The sequence below is a fragment of the Triturus cristatus genome, chromosome 7 (assembly GCF_964204655.1).
Source record: "Triturus cristatus chromosome 7, aTriCri1.1, whole genome shotgun sequence".
Taxonomy (NCBI): Eukaryota; Metazoa; Chordata; class Amphibia; order Caudata; family Salamandridae; genus Triturus; species Triturus cristatus.
Window position 1 is genome coordinate 1248383760 of NC_140590.1, and position 12860 is coordinate 1248396619.

General features: G+C 43.7%; 1 protein-coding gene across 1 annotated transcript in view; it reads left to right on the forward strand.

The window, feature by feature from the left end:
- The first annotated feature begins 12068 nt into the window (after positions 1–12068).
- Positions 12069–12860, forward strand: part of LOC146811721 (perforin-1-like) — an 84039-nt gene continuing 83247 nt past the window's right edge. The window contains exon 1 of the mRNA XM_085614526.1: positions 12069–12185. The gene's annotated coding sequence lies outside the window, so the exon portion shown is untranslated. The remainder of the gene's footprint in view (positions 12186–12860) is intronic.

A 12860-nucleotide genomic window follows, 5' to 3' on the forward strand; every position in this document is an offset into this window, starting at 1 on the left:
AATGGATATAGATTGCTGCCCACCTCGCTTTGGAGTAAAATGTCTGCCTACTTTTCTGTAGATTGCCTGCTCCAGTAGAGTGCAACCTGAACTACCAGTCCCGGTCCACTCCACAAGCAACCCCTGTCCTGTGTCCACCTACTTGGGCGTTATCAGTGACAGTCTGTGACACAGTTAACATGGTACCCCATCTGGGAATATCTGTTGCATTTAAGGTGTCTACAGCAGCAAACACAAAGTGATGGAAAGAATGTTTGTATTAATCTCAACACTGGTGATGCTTGGGACACATTCCATTACACTGTGACCTCTGATTTGACCTTGCATCTCATTACCATCTCTCCTTTCATTTAGTTGTCAAACTTCTGATCCTCTACTCAAATGATTCAGTTACATCCTTTTGGCCTTTTTCTTTGTTAATTTTTATTATGGGCCCACTTAATAAGTTGCCCATTGCTGTGCAAAAATGTCACCACTGTTCCTAAAATGTGATTTTCAGCTTGGCCTTGCTTTTTGCTGTTGCTGTCATGCTTTTTGCAATTTTTTTTTCAGATTGTTGGAGACCCGACAGCTTCCCTAACAGAAAAGTTTGGCAAAAATCATAACAAAACAAAACAGGTATTGGCAAAGCAAAAAGGCTGGCAACAAGTCCCAGACCTGTTGCCTTTTTTCCCCCTTATCGCTAAGCTTCCTTGTATGTTTTGGTCTGGCATTAGCCCAAACCCACTGATTTTAGTTAACTTTTATATAATATAGGAGCTTTCAACCAGCCATCTTCATCTGTTACTCTGTTGTTGTGCCCTTAACAATTTTCTTCCACTCATTGCATCAAACTGCATAGGGCAATTGGTCAGCCCACTTCAGCCATTGGCTAACTTCATGTTGAGTGTAGATATTCTGTACTTGCACAATGTGTGCTTACATAGAAAAAGTAATTCCCTTTAGTGCCAAGGACTATTGGCCCATAGTGTGCTTTTGGATGAAATACAAATGGCCAAGACTATTTGATGGGACAAGTATGCTGTGCTTGCGGAATCTCTTGTATGTAAAAAAACACAATCTTAAAAGGGGCTTAGAGCCCACGGATTACCTACCTTTACTTACTGTTGGTTGGCTCCCACATTGCTCTCATTTCCTTTCTTCTTATTGGACAGCGCCTCCTATTCTCCTCCAGCTTCCTCCTGGCGCTTCATGTGTGCTCATGCCGTGGAGCATGGACCAAGTACTGCTTCCAGTCTATGCTTGGGCACATAGAGAGGTCGTTTTTTTATTTTATAGTGTACCTCTTCATAAGAGTGCATCGTTTTGCAGGCTGTCTCTGTAACGACCCAGACATCGGCAACATGGCCTTAGTTTCTGTCCTATATTTAGGCTGTTCTCATACTCCACAACAACAACGTGCCCATCACAGTGACCGCAGTGTACAACATGGTGGAGCACGTTGAGGATCGTTCAGTTTTCAGTGCAGAATTATAAATCTAAAGATAAAATTAAATGTTCGGAGTGGTTTTCACTGGGATTGATACTATGGAGAGTCGCAAATGCGCAATCTGTCTGGGCTTCTCTTAATATGCTAGCAGTTCTTTTTTTCCACTTTCGAGCTGGGCGCTGTAGTGTTGTCTTGTGTTTCAGAAATGCTTAATGATAAACCCACCCGAAGATCCCATAAATTATTTACAAATTTGGTCCCCTTAAGTCCAGACATGAGTAGCTCCTCTAGTCATATAGCACCAACTCAACCCGGAGGTAGTGGAGCGCTTTAACAGGAGCACCAGTTGTCAGTAGCTCTGACTGTAAACCACATCCTCCTGTCCTGACCTTGTGTTGTATCCCCATCCAACCTCACCTGTTCGGCACAAAAAGAAATATACAAAGCCAAATAGTTCCCACATATGCGAGAGCTATTTGGTTTTGTTTTTGTGTTTTTTTAGACTTCCGGCTATGTGCAACATGGGTTAAATTAAAAAGAAAAAAAGCACTACGCCTCGGTGAATACTGGCCACGTCTTGGCGCTTTGTTTTTGTTTAAGCCATGTTATACAGCAGCCCGCGCTGCTGTGCAACAAGTCTAAAAACCATTGCTATTAAATATCGAGCTGCAGACAGGGTGCAGTCATGTCTTTTTCAAAAGTTTATTGGTGCAGAGTGGATATTAAACAGCCCTCGTCCTCTGTGCCACTGCACCTGCTGCACCAATGACAGCAATGCCCTCGAGCATTTACAAAATCAAAAATGTGCCAAACGGAAATTGTCTAGTTTATTCAAGCGCTCGCAACAGACCTGTGGAATGTTCAGTGGTTTGAATTTCAGCAGGGCCTACCTAACGCATCCAACTCCAGAGGTCGATAAACTGAGTGACAGTTCATTGGGTAATGGCATCAGTTGTTCTTTAAAGCACCTGAAAACGACAATGTGTAAAAAGAGCAATTTAAACAAAATTGTAATAAAAAAAAAACATAGCACATATAAATCGGTTGCTTGGCTGAATGTATAGTACATGCACACAGGATAGTTTGATGCCTTTCTGACTTAAGCCATTGTCAGTCTTTGTATTTGAAAAGTCCTGTGGATAAAACACCTTAAGAATGGTTACTGGAGGTTGGAGAGAGGTGACATGCGGAAAAATACTGAATGCACCAAACGAATGGAGACGTGAATGAAAGTGCACACGCCCCATTAACACAAATTGTCAAATAGGAGAGAGAATGAAATTGTACGCACTGATGGGTACACTGGCCAGGAAGTTCACAGGTATGTGGAGGAAGGTGGGATGCTTCCAGGCGCTGCATGGGCTGTGCAGGCTTCAGCCTTAAAAGCTGCCCAATGGGGTGGAACAGAATATTTGTAAGATGCATGAATGATTTACTGCCGTGGAGAAACAGTGCTCCTACGCAGGGCTTTAAGACCCAGTAGTATTTTAGAACGGACATGGAAATGTGCACATTTTGAACTCTATTTTCATGTCCTTAACTTTATTTGGAAAAACCCTGAGGATTTCTGAACAATTAACGCAATAAATGTTGAGGTAATCTAGGCCGGTAATTTTCTTCCCGTTAATATTTCACGTTTTACTGAATTTTGCGCAGCATTAGAGTTTTCGGTATTCCCAGGACGCGGTGTTTTTGTAGTTATTTTTGTGATGCACATTACTCTCCTATAGCGCATACTTTAAACCGAGTCGTCTCGAGGTGTTTATAACAGGCCACATTGCGGGTTCTGGAGTAGAGGCTGAAGGCAGTGCAAGTTTGTCACAGTGCCTGTCAGAGGTTCATACAGGTGGTAAGAGTAGATGCTCATCCAGTCCTTGGCTCCTCTGCAGAGCACACACAGGCAACCAGTGACAAAGCTAATAGTTGGGGCTGGTTTTAGGTGTATGTTAATTGTTGTGTTATTTATTTGGATGCAATAACAGAAAGCTCGGAGAGGCACCAAAATACTGGTCAGATGGCATAATATGGGAGTCACAGATATGTAGTTTTCATGTTTAAGCCATGCCTATAACTATACAGGCCACAGCCTTTTTAGGGACCCCCCACCCCCCCCCTTCTTTCCATCTCACTTTAAAGCGCTGCTCTGGGGTCGTGTTCAGGACCTGGAAATAAGGGAATATTTCAGATACTCCTTAAATGCCTAAAAACTTATTAAGGTTGCTCTAATTTTTAAACATATTACTTGGGGGAACAACCTTTACAACGCAACTTTTACAACGCACTACCATTACAACGAAACTGTTACAACGCGAGTGCATTGACAACGCAGGACATTACAACGCAAGTCTTTACATCGACTTGCACTAGATGGCGTGCTAACATTAAAAATAGTGTAGTTTACTATCCCAACACCTTCCCTACTGTTACGTGGACTGGAGTTGGAATAGTAAATTACACTTTTTAATGTTAGCACGCCATCTAGTGCAAGTCGATGTAAAGACTTGCGTTGTAATGTCCTGCGTTGTCAATGCACTCGCGTTGTAAAACTTTCGTTGTAACAGCATGCGTTGTAACAGCATGCGTTGTAACGTCAAACATCCTATTACTTGGAGGTTGCACACTCAAGCACTCCTGTTGGGATGCAGGGGGTGCAAAAGGTAAGTTATGTTAAAACATTTCCACGGCTCCTTTCAAATCCCAGCTCAGCCATTGCTTGTGTACTTGAAGCTTCGTACCATTTTTATAGCATAAATAATGTGTAACATATAGCCTTACCTGAACTGATTAGAGGTGCAAACATATAACTCGTCAATATTGAAATCAGGTGAATAGAAGACTCTGGTCCCCATCCATTAAGAAAGTCAGGAGATATTTTGAAATATTAAACATTTACAGGAGTACACCTGGAAATGTGGAAAATAGTTTTCTTTTTGGGGAAAGCCCTTAGCCTACAGCCCCACCAAATCTCGGGGTTGCGTTCCCCTTCCCATTGTAGAACGTGATTCACACCAGCCCTGTGCTCAGGTATAATTCTGATCCCTTGATGGAAAGGGAAGGGATTGGAGTTTGAGAATGCCCTCCAAAGAACAAGTTTGTGAGTGTTCCCCAACTTCCAAAGTAAACCCCACTTTTTATTTTCGTTGAAAGTTTTCTGAATATTTATAATTTGAAATAAAGTATTCCTTTATTGATCTAATAAACTATTTTTGACTAACTTGCAACAATCAAATAAACTATTTCTTGACTGAATTGCTATATTCTAATAAATGATTTCCATACATGGCATAATTTAATACATTTCTTGAATTGCTGTAATCTCGTGAAACACACCTTTATGTACCCCTACTAGAATATTTAGGTCCTCTGCTGGAGAGCTTTGAAATGGTAAAGTAGTTTCTTCAAAGAGTCTTGTTCACTGCTCACTAGTGAACATTTATAAAGCTACTTTGTACTCTCTGGAGATAGCGTGATTACCAGCTTGCTTGATAAAGAATGTATAGCAGACACTGCAAATGTTGCGAGCTACTTGCCCATCCCAGGGTTTGCACAAAACTTTAGAGTATATTGTAGGGGTGGGCGTAATTTGTGAAATTCACTTTCGCAAATTATCGCGAAAATGTTAAAAATCTCCGCAAACACGCGGAAATATCGCAAAGATGCAGAAGTTTTTTTCCCGCCCGTTCGCGGTATTTCCTGCATGGTCGCGGCTCGCCAACTTACCCATGTGGTTGCTCGCGGGCGCGGCCATCTTGTTTTCAGTTGTCTCGCGGTACATGATCGCGAGAAGAAAGACGTGATCGCGTGACAAATTACGTCACTGCGGGCGCGAACTGTCGCGAGACAGCGCAAATGGCTACCAACAATCCAACATCTAATGGAGAACGCGACCGGATCGGGAAAACTTGTCGGCGAACGCGGGGATTCAGGTAAGGCGATCGCGCGCACGCGAGAATGTATTATTTTATAGCGCGAGCAAGAAACAAATTATCGCTAAGCTGCGGAATGTGGAAATTTTGACATTTTCGCGCTTTCCGCGGACCGCGAAAATGTCAAATTATCGCAATTTCCGCGACCGGAACAAAATTTTTGCCCAGGAATAGTATATTGTAGCTTCTGCAAGATAGTTGTTGAAACAGAGTTTAGATATGACTCACATGTCTGATATAGATGCTCAGCTTTTGTATTAGAATTTTAAATTAGTCTGTCTCCCAATTAGGTGTTCTGTTCGACTTCATTTGGTATAGATTGACCCACTTCTAGGCGCTATACCTTGCTGTCCTTTACGTTAAAACTTTCTGTATTTGGACATACAGAGGCAGGAGACAACTGATGCAGCTGTAAAAAGATTGTTTTTGCCTTTTTAAGTTTAGAGATTTTATTGTTCAATGTATACATGTGGTTAATGTGTATTTAATTAGCAGTTATTTTGACGTCAATTCATCATCAAATGTATATGTTAGCAGCTTTTTGGTGGTGCTTGAGAGGCTGTGTGTTGGAACGTAGGTATTTCCAGAGAGTGAGGAGTGAGGACTACTCGGGTAGTTCCTGACTGGTTACTATCTGTCTCGGAGCCCCGTCCTGCCCCTTTTTCCGATTTTGCCTGCACAGCACTTGCATAAAACAGGCTTGGAGCCTGCCCATAACTTACCTTTACTTACTATTGATTGACTCCCACCTCTCTCCTATGTCCTTGCTTCCTATTGGTCAGCGCTGGGTCCTTGCCTCCGGCTTCCTCCTGCAAGTACTCTTTTAAAAAAATTACTTTTCTGCATGCACTGCGCAGTCTCTGTCCTTCATCCCTGCTGACCCCCTCTGTGGTGGCAAGCCTCCTGCCGTCTGACTTTTAAACCTACCGGCCATTCTTTTTGAAACATCCCTCTTGCCGTTCTCGTAAAACCACCCCACAGCTTTTGAGAGGCCTACAGTATATTATGTGAGGCACATGAGAGGTATAGGAACCTTTTTTAGGTCTCGCCTGACCCAGCGCATGCGCTGGTCTGGCGAGACATTTTGTAAGGGCTCAAAAAAGTGCTACCAGGCCAGCCTAGACCTACAGTGCATGTGCGAGGGCGCGCGTGTTGCGCTTTACCGCGATTACTTTCACTTTCGCGGCCGCACGGCCGCCTTGATGTTTGATCGCGATCACTTTCGTGGCCGCACGGCCGCTTTGATGTTCTCCGTGAGGCTTCAATAGATTGCAGCAGTTAAAACAAGCATTGGCATAGCCAATAGGTCTTGCTTTTGGGACCTTATAAGTGTTTAGTTATACAACTGTTGCATGGTTAAACACTTATAAGGTCCCACAGGCGAGACCTATTGGCTATGCCAATGCTTGTTTTATATTGCTTCACATTGGAAAAATCCCACTTTATAAGAACTAAGATGTCTTCAAGACTTTGGCTTGGTATAATGTAACATTTGTCTCCTCGCTCTATACCATTGATTTAGGCATTGGCTACTGGTTTTTTTTTACAAGATTTGACTTCAAGTCTGCTGAATCCTGCTCTGCCTCATGTGTGCTCTGAACACATCATTAATCTTTGGATGGCTTTTGGTTCTCCCACCCGGGTTGTACCGTCTTTATGCACACATGGTCACTTCATGTGACACTCAGGCGGACTCTGTTGCCTTTACACACGCACACACAGTCACTTAATATGACACCCAGTGGGCTCTGCCACCGTTATACACACACACACGTACATGGGCAGTTCATGTGGAGCCCTGCCGCTTTTACACACTGCTGTCTTTACACATACTCTTTCTCTCTCTCTCCCTCTCACTTCATGTGACACCCAGGCAAGCACCACCACGTTTACGCACACAGCCACTTCATGTGGCACCCTGGCTGAAAGTGATGGGAAAAAAGCGCTATGACGCCGCCAGCATTGACAAAGTTCAGGCGTTCTATTTTTTTTTTTTTTTTTTTTTACTTTAAGCTCTCTCTGCTGTGCAATATGTCTGAAAAACGTTGACAAAGCCAATACAACTCGCCAGGGCACAAGTCGGGGGTACACGCGGGTACACGGCGTCTACCTACTATTTTCACAGGGTGGACACCATCCACCCTGCTAAGAAGTTGGGCCCCACAGAAATATGTTGAACTTGTCCCAGTGTAATTTTGAGACACCAGACAGGTTTAGTAGCTTTTGCACATTGTCTGCTTTCCATTCCCAGCAGCAATGTGTAGGCAGAGAGGGGGCTTTTTTATCCACCTCCAGCAGGGCAACGATAAAGACAGAAGTTAAGGGGCCATTAGGCCTCCTTTTGATCGAGTATGGGACTGGAGGCGTCCTGGAACCTCAAAAATGCAAATGCACTGGCGAGAAAACAAAAGCACACAGCTTGTTATCTCTTCACAGGTACTTAAGAGATGCATGCTTTTTACTTTGCTGTATATAAGTGCATGCACTGTAAGAATGTCAGATGGGTTGGTTTGTCCCAGTATGTACACAAATAATTTAAATAACAATATTTTATTTCTTTTATAGCGCTACTCATCCCAATGTAGAATGTTAGAGCACTTTACATAATATACACGTTATCCAATCCAAATAAATCATGTAAGTGTATAAATCAATGTACAAGATGTTTTTACATGAGACCAGTGGTCGAAGTGGGCGGGATCGGCAGGGCATGACGTGCCCCTACTTACTTAATTCCAAAGATTCCGTTCCCCTACATTTCTATTTTGAAAATGCGCCCCAGGATGCAATAAATCACTATAGCCTATAGATAAAGCTCGTGGTTCGTAAGGGGCGGGGCGGCAGAGAAGTAACAGGACTCAAGGTCTTTTCCTTCTTTCCCAGAAAAGATAAAGACAGTGTCCACTTCTGCTCTGCTGCTTCAGCTGCCCCCCCCTCCACTCTTTGCTTCTTCCCGCTCTTTCTGTCTAGCAGTTCTTCTCTTACTGAAAACTGTGACTTCAAGAAAAAGCTTTCACTCTCTTTATCTCCTTTCGTTTATTTGCTCCCCTGTGAAATGGATCCAAAAAAGAAAAACACTTGCTGGAAATGTCCTAGCTTTCTGAAATTTTAATCCAAAGTGCAGCATCGGGAATAAAAGGTTAAAATGTTAAAAATAAAGAAATAACTAAATAAAGTAAGACAGTGGTAGCAAACTGGCCAGATTGATTTTATTCACACCCAAACACATTAGCCCCACTTTTACAGAGTTTGCCAGTGAAGCGCTATTTTTGTTTTCTGGTCTTTGTTTTCCCTGGGCTTGCAACTAGTGCTCCAATCCTGGAGGTATTGCAATGCGTGGATTGGAAAACAAAATGTGTACTGCGGCTCTGTGTTCAGGGATGTGGTCTTTTTACCATACTGCTTACGTTTTGTAAGGACATAAGCAATGGACATTGAAACGGGTCCCTTCCGGGCCCTGTAGTCATGCCCTTAACTTTTCAGGCAAAAGCGCTCACTGATTTCTGAATAGTGAGTGTAAAAGCGTTAAGGTAACCATGTTGTTCCTCCTTACATTTCACATGGTTTGCTAAATTTTGCATTACCTATGAGTGTTTGCTTTTTGCAGGATGTTGTTACTTTTTATTTGTAGGCCGCATATTGCTCTTGTCTAGTGCCTAATTTAAATTGAGCCGCATCCAGTTGGTTATAGCTGGCAACAATTGGGTTGTATTTGAAGGCAGTGTGAGTTTTTCTCAGTGGGGCAGTATGATGTTCAGTGGGGGAGAGGATGTGGCACTATGGCCAGAGCTGCTGAATTTGGAACTGTGGAACCAGGTTCTGCCTTAATAATCAGTCCACTAGAACACTCTCCGAGGGAGCACAATCCCATGCTAGACCTTAGAAGGCTTCGCAAGACCTTAGAAGCCCTGGTGTCTGATCACCAGCAGGTGGACCATAGCATGACAAGTGTAGTTTAACCTTCAAGGCTTGTCCACCACAATCCATACTGAAGTTCACCTCGTCTTGCGGGCAGGCCTATGAAGCAACACACCCTAGAACAACAGTGACTCTGTCACTGAGGTCACAGGACCCTTGATAAGAGCCATCTCTAGGGCGGTACAACCGGTGTGACCGCACAAGGTGCTGACTTTGGGTGGAGGCATTATGTTTGCAAGTATATTATGGTTTTAAAAGCGCTTGCTGCCCCCTTCCTGGCCTCCAGCAATTTTCGGCAACAATAAAAATGCCATGAGGACTCTGGTAATTAATGTTCTTCCTAGAGATAGATTGGAGTTTTGTCTAGTGGAAGTTTTGACTCGTGGAAAGGTAGCTCAGAGGGTTAATGTGCCTGCTGCAAAGAACATGTACCATGCAGATCACAAAGTGCACATAATGTAAATAGGTCAGTGGGCTACTGCTTTTGTCAGAGATCCTTTTGTTACTTGCAGTTTATATAAGTTAAAATTCGAACATAGAATGGTGAGCAATTAACTGTCATCTAAGAGCTGCATACAAACTGCATGGTATAAATTAGACCGTTATGTTTTTTTCCCAGTCTTTGAATAGTCTAATGTTGCAAAAAGTGTTCTTTTGGATAGAAATCAATTCTGATTATTAAAGAGAACCCCCAACCAAGGTATTACTTTTTAAATTCTGAGTTTGTGTTTCTCCAGACCAATCACCCTTAAACTATACGGCCTACTAGAACGGTTGTCATGTGACTCCTACACTTTGGAGTCCTTAGTCTTACGTAACATTTTCTATACAGTGATTTACACACATATTGATTGTCTCTGTGTTATGTGTGTGATGTAAAGTGCTCTGACACCCTACAATGGTATGAGTGGAGCTGTAAATCAAATTAAATGCATCTGAGAGAGAGTGTGGGTATAGAGACTTGAGGGTACTGTTAAAGGGTGGTAGTGAGGGAATCCATGGCAGAGGTGGTCATTGGGGGGGCACTAACAAACATTAATGCACCGGACGCCACCATTGCTAAGGCCGGCTCTGCCCTTGAGGCCAGTCTGCCTCACCCATAGGTACCTCCATTGGCCTTGTTTCAGCAGTAGAAGCTGCAACTCACCAGGGATTGGCAATGCAGGATTTTCACGCGCACCAAACTAAGCTCACAAACTTCACAGTGTCTCTGCTTCATGCACAAGCACTTTTAACATGTGCTGCTTGCTGTGGGGACACTGGAATTAATTATGCAGAAAAGGAGGACAAAATGATGCCGCAGTATTGACTACATTTTGCATTAAAAAAAGGCTGCAGCGTAATGCAGTATATTTTCTGATATTTTATTATTTTGAAATGTGTACACATGTTAACAGTCTCTGGAAAGATTTTGCCTTATTAGTACCAGTGTAACATACAAATGCGGCAGTGAGAAAGGTGATCAGTCCACCTTTGCAATAGGCTGTCCACTCCGCAGCAACACAAGTCACATTTTTTATTAACTTTTGATACTTTGAGCTACAAACAATTTATTAGTTTAAATGGTCAGATCATGCAGCAGATTTTGCATTATGAGGCAAATATTGCACAGCCATAATTATATAGAAAACATTTGCAAACTATGATATTTTGCCATTCATATTTGAACTGCTCTTGTGGAAAAAAGGTAGAAGTGCTGAGGACAGAAACTCCATGGCTCGGAGACAAATGGCTTGTGCTGCCACATTTTATCGTATTTGGGACAGTCTGGGATTAGAAGCACATTCCAATATGTGAATGTATTTTAATGTCAATAAGTCATTATAACCTTAAATAATCATGTGTATCCAGTGGTTGATTAAACTGGGCAGTGAAATGCCAAAGAAATACTAAAAATTGGGATGTTTGCACATTCTGGCCACACCTCTGGCTCCGCCCACTGATCCAATCCTTGGGTTATTCCTGCCCTCTGATTCCCCGCCCACAGTTCCCCAACTTTTTTTCCCCCACTTCGACCACAGCATGAGACAGTCAGGGTTACAAGGTGAAGGAGCCAAATACCCTTCATAGCTCACTGTGGTCTACTAGTAGGATTACAATTTATTAACTGCAAGTAACAAAAGGATCTCTGTGTTAAAAGCAGCAATCCACTTACCTATCTGAATAAAATACAAATTTCTGATCTACATGTTATATGATATGCTTTGCAGAAGCCAACTTTAAAAAAAAAACATGTTCACATATTTTATTGCATTTTCAGTTGGTACATGTTATAACATACACATCTCAGAGCATTTCTTCCAGTGAGGTCAGTTCCTGTGACACGTGAGGTCACGTGCTTTAATGGCACGCGTCATGATGTCACTTGCATACTGCCTAACTTGTCAGTCCCCTCACTTTTTTACGACTTGTGCCCTTCATCTAGCATAGGCGAAATCAATTGGCTTTGCCAATGCTTGTTTTCGCAAGGTGAACAATGAGCGTGAGAATAAATAAGTAGCCCTCGGAGCATCTTGCCGGGTCTTGGGTGGTTTTCCGGAAGCGTCTTGTGGTGAACAGTGCGTCCTTTAGTCACAGGTTAGTCAGACGAGTGTGAAACATCCCTCCTCCCACCAAGAACTGCCGCTCGGTGCCAAAGCGAGGCCTAGTCATCGGCGCCCACCACCAAAGGAAAGCCGAAGGCACGACCACGACCACAGGCAGTGACACGGACCAGAAGTGACGCAGCCCGTCACCAGGGCGACGGCGAGACCCGTGCAATGTGTGAACCACGCGCCCTCCTAGGCTCGTGGGCTATAGGCCAGGACAGGTGTCTGGTAGAACAAGCGGGTCCTGCTCAATGACGCGTACTGCGGCCTGGGTTGAACTGCATGCAGAGGGTAGCAGCATTCCTTCTAACTTGAGTCTCCAAGGTGAGTGAGTTGGAGTGGGTTTGGAGGGTTAGACTTTTGAAAATCGATGGAGCTGTACCCCCCCACACACACACACACGGGAAGAGAGACCACTGATGGGGAAGGGGGGGCAATGTTTTTAAGTTGAGCGTTCTTCTTGAAGTTTATGGAAAGCATTTACTTGTGTGTGTGTGGGGGGGGGGGGGTGAAGAGATGTCCATGGATGGTGAGTTAAGTAAGAGGTACGTTTGTCGTTTGACTTAGTTTTTTATTGGCTGTCAGCCGGATATGTGTGTGTTAATTTGTGACAAGGGCGTGCTGTACCGGAAATGAGCGTGGTGCATGCCAAAGACTGAGGAGTGGGGCCAGACAGTGCCGGACTGGCCTTTCATTCCATCCTGCATTTTCCTGGAGGGCTGAAGCCATTGGGCCGGCTGTGAAAGCCCGGTGCCGTTGCTGGCGCCCCCTTCTATCCCCAGCTCTAGGAGATTAAATGCATCAGTCAGAGAGAAAGAGAGGGGCAAGGGGTCGACAGCGAATGAGAGAGAAAGAACAGGTGGCACGCGATAGAGGGAGGAGAAGAAAGAAGCGGGGCTGGTTTGAGCTGCTTATGGTCCCCGGTCCAATCCTGCTGCCTGAGCAGTGTGTGCATAAAGGGCCACTAGTGAGTACGGTGCTGACACCCATGATTGAATT